The 11,794-nt window shown below is 40.3% G+C and overlaps 1 long non-coding RNA gene across 2 annotated transcripts; it reads right to left on the bottom strand.

Moving 5' to 3' along the window:
• Window positions 1-5,368: 5,368 nt before the first annotated feature.
• Window positions 5,369-7,652, bottom strand: LOC104418503. Of its 2 annotated transcripts, none has more exons than XR_005550889.1 (7): window positions 6,972-7,652; window positions 6,635-6,895; window positions 6,390-6,565; window positions 6,156-6,230; window positions 5,827-6,037; window positions 5,626-5,745; window positions 5,369-5,547 (listed from the first exon to the last, which is right to left on the bottom strand). It is a non-coding gene; the product is annotated as an uncharacterized LOC104418503 (long non-coding RNA). The 2 variants fall into 2 exon arrangements; XR_720680.3 differs by having other exon boundaries at window positions 5,626-5,734.
• Between the last annotated feature and the right edge of the window lie 4,142 nt (window positions 7,653-11,794).

The following is an 11,794-nucleotide window of genomic DNA, read 5'->3' as shown; positions in this document are numbered from 1 at the left end:
TTGGCCTTGGGAGTAGGGAGAGGGTCGAGAGTTGAAAGTGGGCGTGGGTGAGGATGAGAGCCAAGAGAGAGTTGCCTAGGATGGCAGTGATGGAACTGAGAATGAGGAGACGAGGGGGAGAGATGATCGGACCGGAAGGTGAAGGTGGAGTGGAGATGATGGAGTTTGTGCGTTCGAGAGCAAAAATGAGATGAAGAATGGTCATGGCAAGGATGAAGAGACGGCCAAAAGTGGGGAGAACTCAAGTGCTTTTGTCTCGGTTAGAGAGGGAATAAGAGAGCCAGTGGATTCCTTAAAGAATAGAGAGAAGAGATGACCCATGCATGTTTCGTCTCCCATGCGCATATTTGGCTAGAGAATGGAGGGAAAGAGGAAGGAGAGTGGCGCCGGGCCGGGCCTGGTTCTCCGGGCCCGAGTCGGCCTTGGCCCTCCTTTTCGTACTATCTTAGTCCTACATTAAGTTAGGAAGTTTGATGGGCCAAGGCTTAGCGGGCTTGGATTGAGCCGAAAAGTCCGATTGGGTTTTATTGCAACGAGTCAGATCGGGTTGGTGGCGGTGGTTGGCTTTTGGGCCTACGTCGGCCGAAATTCTGGTTGCAAGGCCCGAGGTCTTGAGGCAAAGATGTCTCTAGTTAAAAATTGCAGAAGAGGTCTGGTGGAGAAAATGAACACAACATGATGAAACGACGACATATTTTATTAAGGGTCGAATTCACCGATGACGAATTCGGCTCCTAATCGTTGCAAAATGTAAGGATGATCTATGCAAATTGAAACTTGGACAATGGCCTATTACACTTTTAAAAGTGTATGATCAAATCGCGGGCAAAATTCGGATGTCAAAATCACCCGTTACACTAACATGTAGATCGATCTTTAGGATCATCTACCCGAAGTTGCAATCACAATCTAAATCCAACTCTATCATCCCTAGTGGTCGTTGTATAAGGTGTTTTCAATCTTCTTTAAAGTACCTTTATTTTATGTATGGATTCAATCGCCATGAGATAAAATGTTTGAAATCAATTTTTATAAACTAATGCATCTCAAAGTTAATTGACATAGCTACGTCTTCTTGTTAAGAATAATATTTTTTTTTTGGGTAAAATGGTGTATTAATTCATATAAGAGTTGCATAATTTCTTTAAAAAACAATCGTTGATATATGGAAAATATAATTTACATGTCAAACGCTCTTATTTACCTAATGGTTAATTATATAGACAATAATATTTCTTTGCATTTGCTTGTTTACTTGCTCAGACAATGTTAATTCTCTCGTCCAGAGACATGTCGAACAAAATGTATGCTAGATGAACTAGTTTTACTGTTGTTGGAGATCTTTTCTATCAATGGTAAGTGCAGCTACTTTAATTTATAACTTTCATTAGTAAATAGTTTAATTAGGAACAAGTAATAGGTACTTTCACTATTGTGATATTGTCATTGACATTTCCATTCATCAAAATCATCCAAAATCTACCAGTCTAGATTTTTCATTTCTTAAATAATTAAGTAATCATGGACGGGGTGTATTTGGTCGCGTTCCTAGAAAAAATCCATTCTAACAAACCTTGCCATTGATAATATTTCTTACTATGGGAACGCGTTAAATGCAAATTGTGCGAGTCTATCCACAATAGTAATGAGCATGACTAAGTGTTTACCTATTTATAGAGCCTTTCGTATCTCGCCGTGCCATGCCTTAGCTGAGTGAGTTTCTTCTTTCTTTCTAGTCCTTCACGTGCTTCAAAGCAAGACCTTTGTGATGCCTCATCTTTGAAAACCTTTTTTTAATCTGATTTGAAAACCTCTTTTGACATGCATCACATAACCATGTCTCACATAATCCACGTTACATGTACATAAGTATCAGATCAGTGATCTACCAGAAAAATATTTCACTAGTGGATTATACAATTCCTACCTAACCTACAATTTATCACATTCTCAATACGAGAATGTATTGTATGCAAAATATGCAGGTGTATCCACCAATAATGAGAATGACCAAATATTTTCCTATTTATACAGCTATGATCCTTTGATACTTCAAGCTTCAATATCTTATTCTACTTGAGCCATAATCTTACCACTTCCCTCATATACGACCATCTCTACAAACCAATGGGGAAGTCAATCTGTTGACGTCTACAGTCCTTTTGTCCAAAAACCTATTGATGCATCTAAATTGTTATCATTTATTTCTTTAAAGATTATGATCCACACATGAAAAGCACATCCAAATTCAGCAGGAGATGCATCATCATGCGCTCTAACCCTGAAAAGTTGGATTAGTAATTTATTGGAATAAGCTTTTCGACTTTGTCTTCTAAGGGTATGGATGTCCAAGAGTAACATGTTTTTAGCTTAATTATTCTTGTCTTAATCCGATTAAATATCGTTCCTAATTTTGATTTGGATAATTGTTGTAACTTTCCATTACTAATTGCAGATTGTGTGTCTCACTCTGGGCAGATTTAGTGTTATGAGATTGCCTAAGCACACTATTGAGAGGAAAATAAGTTTCAAAGTCTAATGGAGGGCAATGTGGTTGGCGACACTCCACCATAGCCCCTTACCACGTTCATGGCCCATTCTCCTCCCGAATCACTATCCTTGAAGGCAGTGAACTTTGCGAAGGTTCTATGTTGTCCCAAGAAATTCCAATTTGCAAAGCAAATCTTCAATGGAAAAGTTAAGAGGAAAATAACTTAGGCCTTCTTTGGGGTGAATAGTTCGACTTTCAAGTATCACATGTAAAATCTTAAAGAGCTTGGTGTAAGGAGTGATATTCCCATAATTGTTTCATCGCTCAAAAAAAAAAAAAAAAAAATTGTTACCAAGCATCCGTCTATTTTTCCCGCATTATGTTATCTTATATGAAAATCAACTCACATAATAATATTGATGTGAGACCAACGAGTTTGATCATTGTGAATGCATCTAATTCAATAAGTTAGTACTTATGTAATAAAGTCGAAGTGTGAGTTTGACAAAGATGAACCATTTATGGCTTTCAGTTGCTTGCAGAACCCCTTGGGTTAAGCATGCGCTTTTAAGCATAATTTGGTACATCTAACGCACCATATCAAGTATTATTGAATTGCCTATGTCTACAATAATATTTTGAAATTTTGAGATTGGTAGTCGAATTTCAATAGAATTTGAATATTCATCAATGAATTAATGTTCAACCCCGTTTTTGGATTGAGAAATTCTGACCAGATCTACCATTTATAGTATTTGCTAGTATAGAAATGTGTATTAAATGCAAATATGCAAGTGTATAGGCAGTAATAATGAGTACACCCGATACATTGCCTGTTTTTTCACAATCCTTCATCTCTCTATGCACCCAAGTCTTTTCATTTGAGGCAAGATCCATTTACTCTCTGCCCAATAAACATTTGTAAAGTTTAAAGTCTAGCCTATCCTTTTCTACGGTCGCATAGTTCCCGAAGTACTAGTCTCCAAAACAAACCAAATCCTTCACCAATTAAATCTTCACTAATATCATATTATACACTTATTAACCTCTACTGATCCTCCAATCCAATAATGCAATGTTTATATGTGAACATAAGTGAAATTCACAAAAATTTCGTTGCGTACACTAATTCTGAAAACTCAGTCTCCCCTGCTTTCCTTAATTCGATCAATATGCAAACACACAATACCGAACACCTTTTACATCTTTTAGAAGAATATTATGGCCCAAAAACTGTTAAATCCCAAATAGAGAAAGCTGTATTTGTTTCTGCAATAAGATCATACCAATATTTTTACGTTTAGTTTGCTGAAAAAGATGCATAGTTTTCTCTTGCCATTAATTAGTAATATTAGCACCACATGCTATTTCCTCACATAAATATGTCGCTAAATGCTTTTAGAGAGTATTTCTCTACATTCTTTGTTTTACCAAGTCTATTTTATTTAGGAACCTATCTGATAATACACGTGAGACTAAGGAGTTTGATTTGTGTTGGAAATCCTTCTAGATAACAAATGAACGATTTACAGCTTTTAGCTGCATATCGAACCCTAAGGTTAAGTCCATGGCTTGCTGCATTTAATCAGCACATCAAATGTATCAATCATTGAATTGCCACATTCGCAATTTGATCAAGTAAAACATAGAAAATTCCGAGATTGGACACGTCAATTTTCTATATAAGTCAAATGATAATTAAAGGATGTGCATCGGTACATTAGTGGATTATGCAATTCCTTCCTAACCTATCATTTATCATATTTCTTGATATGGGAATATATTGAATATAAAATATGCAGGCTTATCCACCAATAAAGAGATTGGCCAATTCTATTCCTATGAGACCGTGGACAATTTTTCCAAATTCACTTGTGCTATAAGGAGCTTGTCATGAGTTCCACATTTGATTTATAACTATTGAAGTGATTGGTCCTTTTCAGAGTTTTCATCACTCTTATGATGAAAAAGGCGTAGCAAAAGGCTTAGGTCGCAGCTCTGTAGATAGGAATTTCTTGGCTGTGTAGGCAAATGTCAAACTCTATTTGTGTGGCTTGATTGAATTAATTCTGGCCCAAGAGAGTTTTATTGATCAGAGATCACGAAATTCCCTCTCTTTCCTCTCTATCACTGGATAGAGTTCTTCTCCTTCGATAACCATGTTTACTTCATCACCTAGGCATCGCAATGCGAATGCCAATCCCTAATTTCTTCTTCTGAACCACACTCTCCGCAACTTACCCACCTTTCATATCCTAACCTTTTCTTCCACTTAACTTCTCCTTACTGTGTCTTCGATCTTTCATCATCTGGGTTTTTCTTCATTTGCATGTCCTTTTTTCCTTTGTATCCGACCTTCCTTCCGACGAAATTCACCATCTCTCGCAATGGCTTGACGATCCTGGTTTTTTCTTCCTGGGTTCCACGAATTGTAGCACTCTATCTGCATGTTCACTTTTTCTTTGTTGCTGTACTCATCTTATCGGGAGACACTCCCTCTATGCTCATGGCTACTGACGATGATATAGATACATCTCGAATTGCAGCACTCTGCCACAAATTGGGACGTTTGTGCTCAGAAAAAGAAATTGATGAATGGCATGTCCAACCCCCACCTGCAGCAGTCGAGGAATGCAAATTGACGTTAATCGGTAAGATACCTTCAAATCCCTCTTTTAACTTCCAAGCTTTCAAATCGGTCTTGACAAGAGCATGGAAGTCCGAGAAGGTTGATATTCTACAGCGAGAAGACGGCATTTATCTAGCAAAATTCAGATCTCAAGCTGAAAAACAACGAATCCTAGAAACTGGACCTTGGCAATTTTCGGGACATCTAATTAACTTCAAACCTTGGGTAGCCAACACACCTCTGCACTGTTATGATTTTTCCACCTGTGCGTTCTGGGTTAAGGTCATTGGGCTGCCTCTTGAATGCTGTACAGATGATTTGATTCGTAAGGCGGTAAGTACAGTTGGTTCTGTGTTGCAAATAAAATCAGATTTTGTACCTGGTTCAACTTTGAGAGCTGGTCGAGCACGTGTTGAGCTGCCTTTATCTGAACCATTGAAGGTTGGTCGTCTCATTAAATATAATAACCAAACTCTTTGGCTGGATTTCAAGTACGAAAGATTACCTCACTACTGTTACTCTTGTGGTCGATTAGGCCATTTCATTGATGCTTGTCCGTCTATACCTTTTGAAGAAACTATGTTTACAGACTCCGAGAAAACACCTTATGGTCCCTGGTTAAAAGCTGAAGCTCAGCAATATAGCCCGTATTGGAAAGTTTATTATGGAAATTCATCTGGGGAAGAGGATAGGGAGGAAACAGTACCTGAGACACCACCCTCCAATGCTCAACCTTTACCTCTCTTACCACCACCTCCCCCCAAGCATCGGTTCCTGCGCAACAGATAAAATCCTTTATCTCCAAGGGCAGCTCTGCAATTTTGAATTCTACTACCCCAACGCATCATGATATTACTACTGCTTTAATTCCAGCGGAGGAAAAACTTAAAGGAGTGCAGATGCAGACCTTCCCTCCCCTGGCAAAGAAAGACAAGAGTGCTCGTCAGAGTATTAAGATAGGTCCAGCAAAGAAACCTCGTCGTTATACTCCATATGATATTCCAGCAGGGCATCTGGGAGTTTTTGATGACTCACTCCTAATGGACACTCCAATTGTTATGGCGACTGAAGACAACATAAGGGCGTCGGTGGCTGGCCCACAACAGCCACCTGTGCATAGATGAAAATCATAAGTTGGAACTGTCAGGGGTTGGGCAATCCCCTGACAGTTCAAGCCTTAAAAGCCCTCACGGCAAAAGAAAAGCCTGATATGTTGTTTTTGATGGAAACGAAGAATAGTGATGAAGTTTTATTTCGCTTGAAACGTACCTTACGGTTTTTGCATCTTCGAGTTTTTAGCCCTGTTGGCTTAGCGGGGGGCTTAGCTCTTTTTTGGAATGACCACTTCCAGTTATCTGATTTTACTTCTACTCAACACCTTTTTGATTTCATCTGCAAAGACAGTTCGGTAGGGAGGTCAATGCGAATTACTTGTCTTCATGCTCCTGCAGTTTTTAACGATCGTCAGTATATTTGGCAGTCTTTAAGACAATTAAGTAGATCTAATGCATTACCTTGGGTGTGCCTTGGTGATTTCAATGACATTCTTCATCGCTGGGAGAAAAGGGGAATTCGACCTGCAGACTCTTACCGCATGACTTCCTTTCAAGATTTTCTAAATGACTGCAGCTTACTGGATCTTCCCTCTCATGGCTGCGCCTTTACATGGTCTAACAATCGAGAGGGGGATGCTTTAGTACAGGAACGCCTTGATAGAGCTGTGTGTAATGCTGACTGGCGTGTTTTGTTCCCAAATGCTCAGGTGCTTGCACTCCCTGCAGTCGGTTCAGACCATAGTCCACTTGTTTTAAATACTCAACCTAGCATGGTTCGACGAAAAAGACATTTTACCTTTGAGGTCTTCTGGAATCAGGATCCGGATTGTCGCGGGGTCATTCAAGATTCTTGGCAATCTATTTCAAGACAGGACTCCCCGCTCTCAGTCAAACTACGTGCAGTTGCTCTTGACTTGTCCGTTTGGAGTCGAAAGAGGTTTTCTCATAACAGGCAACAGGCAACACAGTTGGAGCACCAGTTAGAAATGCTGACTAATCAGTATCCTACAGCCCTAACTCGAGAACAGCAACGTCATTTAAAAATAGAACTTCACAAAGCATGGCAGCGGGAAGAACAATATTGGGCAATGCGCTCTCGGATCAATTGGTTACGGTGGGGTGACCGTAATACGCGCTTCTTTCATGCCACTACTCTTCAGAGAAGACAACGCAATCATATTTCAGTCTTACGCGATAATCATCAACAGTGGATTCGGGACCCTGACCAGTTACAACAAATGACCACTGAGTATTTTTCACTTCTATACACAATCTGGCCCTAGAAGTTATGAACAAGTTCTTCAACAATGTCAACCAATGGTTACCACAGAAATGAATAGCATGCTTCTAGCAAAGGTAACAATGGAAGAAGTTAAACAGGCCACATTTCAATTAGGTGCATCGAAAGCCCCAGGCCCTGATGGTTTGACTGGTATGTTCTATCAATCTCATTGGGAGGTAATCAAGGAAGATATCTATCGGGCGGTGCAATTATTTTTCAGTTACGGATCCTTACCAAAGTGGCCTTGAATCGAACTGCAATAACATTGATCCCTAAAACCCCAAACCCGAGTGCTTAGATCAATATAGACCTATTAGCTTGTGCAACTATGTTTACAAAATCTTCTCTAAAGTACTTGCTAACAGGTTAAAACCTTTACTTTGCGCTATAATTTCGAGGAACAGTGCGTTTGTTGCTGGAAGACAGATACAAGATAATGTTCTTATGGTTCAGGAAGTGATTCACCAGCTTAAAACTAGGAAAAGAAAGCGTCATTTTCAAGCTGTGCTCAAAGTTGATATGCAGAAGGCCTATGACCGCATTGAATGGGATTTTCTTAATGATTATCTACTTTGTCTGGGCTTTGCGTCTCATTGGGTACAGCTCATCATGCAGTGCATCTCAACTACAACCTTGTGTGTTAAAATGAATGGGGATTATCTTCAGAGCTTTCATCCTTCTAGGGGGCTTCGGCAAGGTGATCCTTTATCCCCCTATTTGTTCATTCTCATTGCAAACCTCCTATCACTTCTCATTCGGAATGCTATTGATACGGGATTGCTTAAAGGTATCAAATTAAATCAATGGTGTCCCACTTTATCTCACTTGTTCTTCGCTGATGATGCTGTATTTTTCCTTGATGGCACCTTGATGGAATGCCAGAATCTATCTAACATCTTAAATCAGTATTGTTTGGCTACTGGACAAGCTATTAACCGAAACAAATCTGGAATTTTCTTTAGTTCATCCTGTCCTATGACACTTCAAGAGAATTTGGCCAGTGAGTTAAGAGTTCCTATTTTACAGCGATGCGGAAAATACTTAGGGATACCTACTGATTGGGGCAGATCTAAGAGGGATATGTTTTCTTGGATTTTGGCTAGAGTTCAATTGAAATTAGAGGGTGGAAGGAGAAGCTTATTTCTAAGGGAGGGAAGGAAATTTTGCTAAAAGCAGTAATTCAATCTATTCCACAATATGCCATGTCTGTTTTAAAGATTCCTCCGTCTTTATGTAAAACTATAGAACAGCGTATGGCTAAGTTTTGGTGGAATAATGACACAAGCAAAGCAGGAATTCATTGGCAATGTTGGGACAAACTACAGCACCAAAAAGAGGAAGGGGGCTTGGGCTTTAGGAAGTTAATCAGTTTCAATGAAGCCATGCTTGGTAAGCAAGTGTGGCGTCTTATTCATCAACCCTCCTCATTATGGGCTAAGTTCTTTAAAGGATTATATTTTCATTCATCCACCTTTTTTAAAGCTGTCAAAGGTTCCCGCCCATCATGGGGCTGGCAGAGCCTCTTGAGTGGACGTGCCGCTATCTTACCAAACATCCGTTGGTCAGTCGGGGATGGTACATGCATCAATATCAGAGAAGATAGTTGGCTATCCATGGGTATTCTAGGTGGACCAAAGGCCCAAGCAGAACCCCTCCTAGTAGCTGAGCTTATTGATCAAGCTACTGGTTCATGGAAAACAGATTTAATACGCAGCTTCTTTGACTTGCCAATAATTCAAGAAATCACAGCCATTCAAATTCGACCAACTGTTACCAAGGATGCACTCATTTGGACAGCTACAAACGGTACGCATTATACTTGTAAAGTCAGCATACCGTGCAATCACTCAGACTAACACCAGTGGATTAACAGATGGTGCTTCTACTTCATATAGAACTCCTACCTGGTTTTGGCGAACTCTGTGGAAGATGCCAGCAAGCCCCAAAATCCGTATGTTCCTCTGGGCCATTTGTCATGACTCCATAGCAACGCGTCACAATCTGCATCGAAGGCACATCATTGACAGTCCGTGCTGCCAAATCTGTCAAAGAAATATTCCAGAAACCTCAGAACATTTATTTTTATTATGTGAGTGGACTAAAAAGGTATGGTCGAACTCTCAGATTGGCATATCCATCGACCCTACCACTATTCAGAGACTGGACTCATGGATTGTATCCAGGATCAGCAATGGGAACCGCCTACCTCGTCTTGCACTGATCGCAAACGTATTGTGGCAGATTTGGAAGGCTCGGAACGGCTTCCTCTTCCAAGGCAAATTTCCTAATCCGTCCATTGTTGCAGAAGCTGCTTTAACGAATACCCAAGTGGATCGTCTGTCTTCGCCTTCCACTGCACATCAGAAGCCCTCCGTCAGTCAAACGAGTCATCTATGGCGTCCCCCAGATCCGGGCACACTGAAGATTAACATTGACGGATCACATCACCAGGGCAATAACCAAGGCAGTATCGCAAGTATTTGCAGAGATCACGAAGGTAGACTTACCGACTTTTTTGCAGCAAGGGTTGAAGCTTCCTCAGCTTTGCAGGTGGAGATCCAGGCCCTATCATCAACGCTTCGACATATACTTGATCAGGGGCTCCAATACGCATCACTTGTTCTTGAATCAGATAACCTCTCCCTAGTAGAAGTTCTGAATCGACGAGCACAGCCGCCATGGCCGGATCGTGCTCTCTTCTCAGAGGCAGTCTTTCTGTTTTCACTTTTCCCCAATATTTCGCTCGTTTTTTGCCCTAGGGAGGCTAACATGGTTGCTGATTGGGCCTGTAAAGCCCATAGTAGAAACCCTACGCATCGCATATCCTCTTTTCATCCGCCTATTCCTCTCCTTAACTTGTTATGTGCGGATGCTCTCGCAGCTGGATGTATGAATTACTATTATTAATATAAGTTGCCCTTTTCTCTGTCAAAAAAAAAAAAAAAAAAAAAGTAAAAAACAACCTATCAATGCCTTGAAACTCCTAGATTCTCATCTTTTGCTTTTGCGTAATCAAAACGTGAGTTGTGCTTGTTTCGCCGTTCCTTTTCCATTGTTCATATTGAAGTGCATATCATCCGCCTTGTATTTATGGATGATCTTCACCGATGATAAGGTTATTACATTCTTCTTCGGTCAACAGAAATTGAAGTAATACCTTTTCGTAGTAAGCCATCTGAACTTGACATCATTGCCAATCTCTTTCAAGATCACTTCATGTCTCTCTTTACCACTGAAAAGATGTATAGTGGTCTCAAAATTCCTGACAAACATACCTTTCGAACACTCGGATTAGAATTTTCACGAACTTTCGTCTTGAGAATATTGATGGTTGAGGTTAGGAGAACATTGGGTTAATTTACTCATCGAGTTTGATAGAATATCAAAATCTTAGGAATCAAAGATTGGTTAGGGACATTTTGTAATGGCACTTGGTAGCGATGCCACATGAAGATGAATGGATTTAGTTGGCCTCGACTTAATCTAGTGAAATATTACTGAAAATCATAGATATTTTGATTCTAATTGTGCAATTTTGTGGGATCATTATCAATTATTCTAAAAGTTTAAGCTATTAAATGAAGGTATAATTTATCATTCAAATAATCTAATACTTCCCCTCTTGCTTAGTTTGATCTTTTACCTAACCTAAGTGTAGAAATTTAATTGGGGATGAAAGCATGATTTATCATTTTAATATTCTAACACTCCCCCTCATGCTTGGTTTGATCTTTTGCCTAAATTAAGTGTGGAAATTTAAGCCCGTTTGGTAAAAAATGTTTCTGTTCCTCGGAACAGAAATTTTTGTTCTTTTGTTTCGGGGAACAAAAAAAGAACAAAAATATGTTTGGTAAAATTTTTGTTTTTGGGAATATAAAATCTATATTTTTGTTCCCATGAACAGATTTGGAATAGAAACAAGAAGTAGAAAAAAGTTGCTTCTTGTTCCCAGGAACAATTTGGATAAACAATTTTTCTCTCTCTTCTCTTTTCTTCTTTTTCTTTTTTCTTTTGGCCAGTTGCTGGCCTTGGCCATGGCCGGCGCCAGCAACCAACCAAACGAGGGCCGGTAACCTTGTTGAAGGGTCGCTGGCCCTTGGAGACACCACGCCATGGTGAGGCTTGTTGGCCCGAGCCTCTGTGTGCTAGGCCAAGCATGGCGAGGCTTGGCCTCGCTGGCCGACGCAAGGTCGCCTCACGCTCACCCAGCTCAGGCGAGGCTCGCCTGGCCACCGAGGCCACTGGCAAGGCCGAGCCTTGCGCTGCTCACCGGGCCACTAGGAGGCTCGGCCTCGCCAGATCTAGGTGAGGCCGAGCCTTACTAGTGGTTAGGTGAG

This window comes from Eucalyptus grandis, chromosome 5, assembly GCF_016545825.1.
Source record: "Eucalyptus grandis isolate ANBG69807.140 chromosome 5, ASM1654582v1, whole genome shotgun sequence".
Lineage (NCBI taxonomy): Eukaryota > Viridiplantae > Streptophyta > Magnoliopsida > Myrtales > Myrtaceae > Eucalyptus > Eucalyptus grandis.
This window is presented reverse-complemented; position numbering and strand designations above follow the sequence as displayed.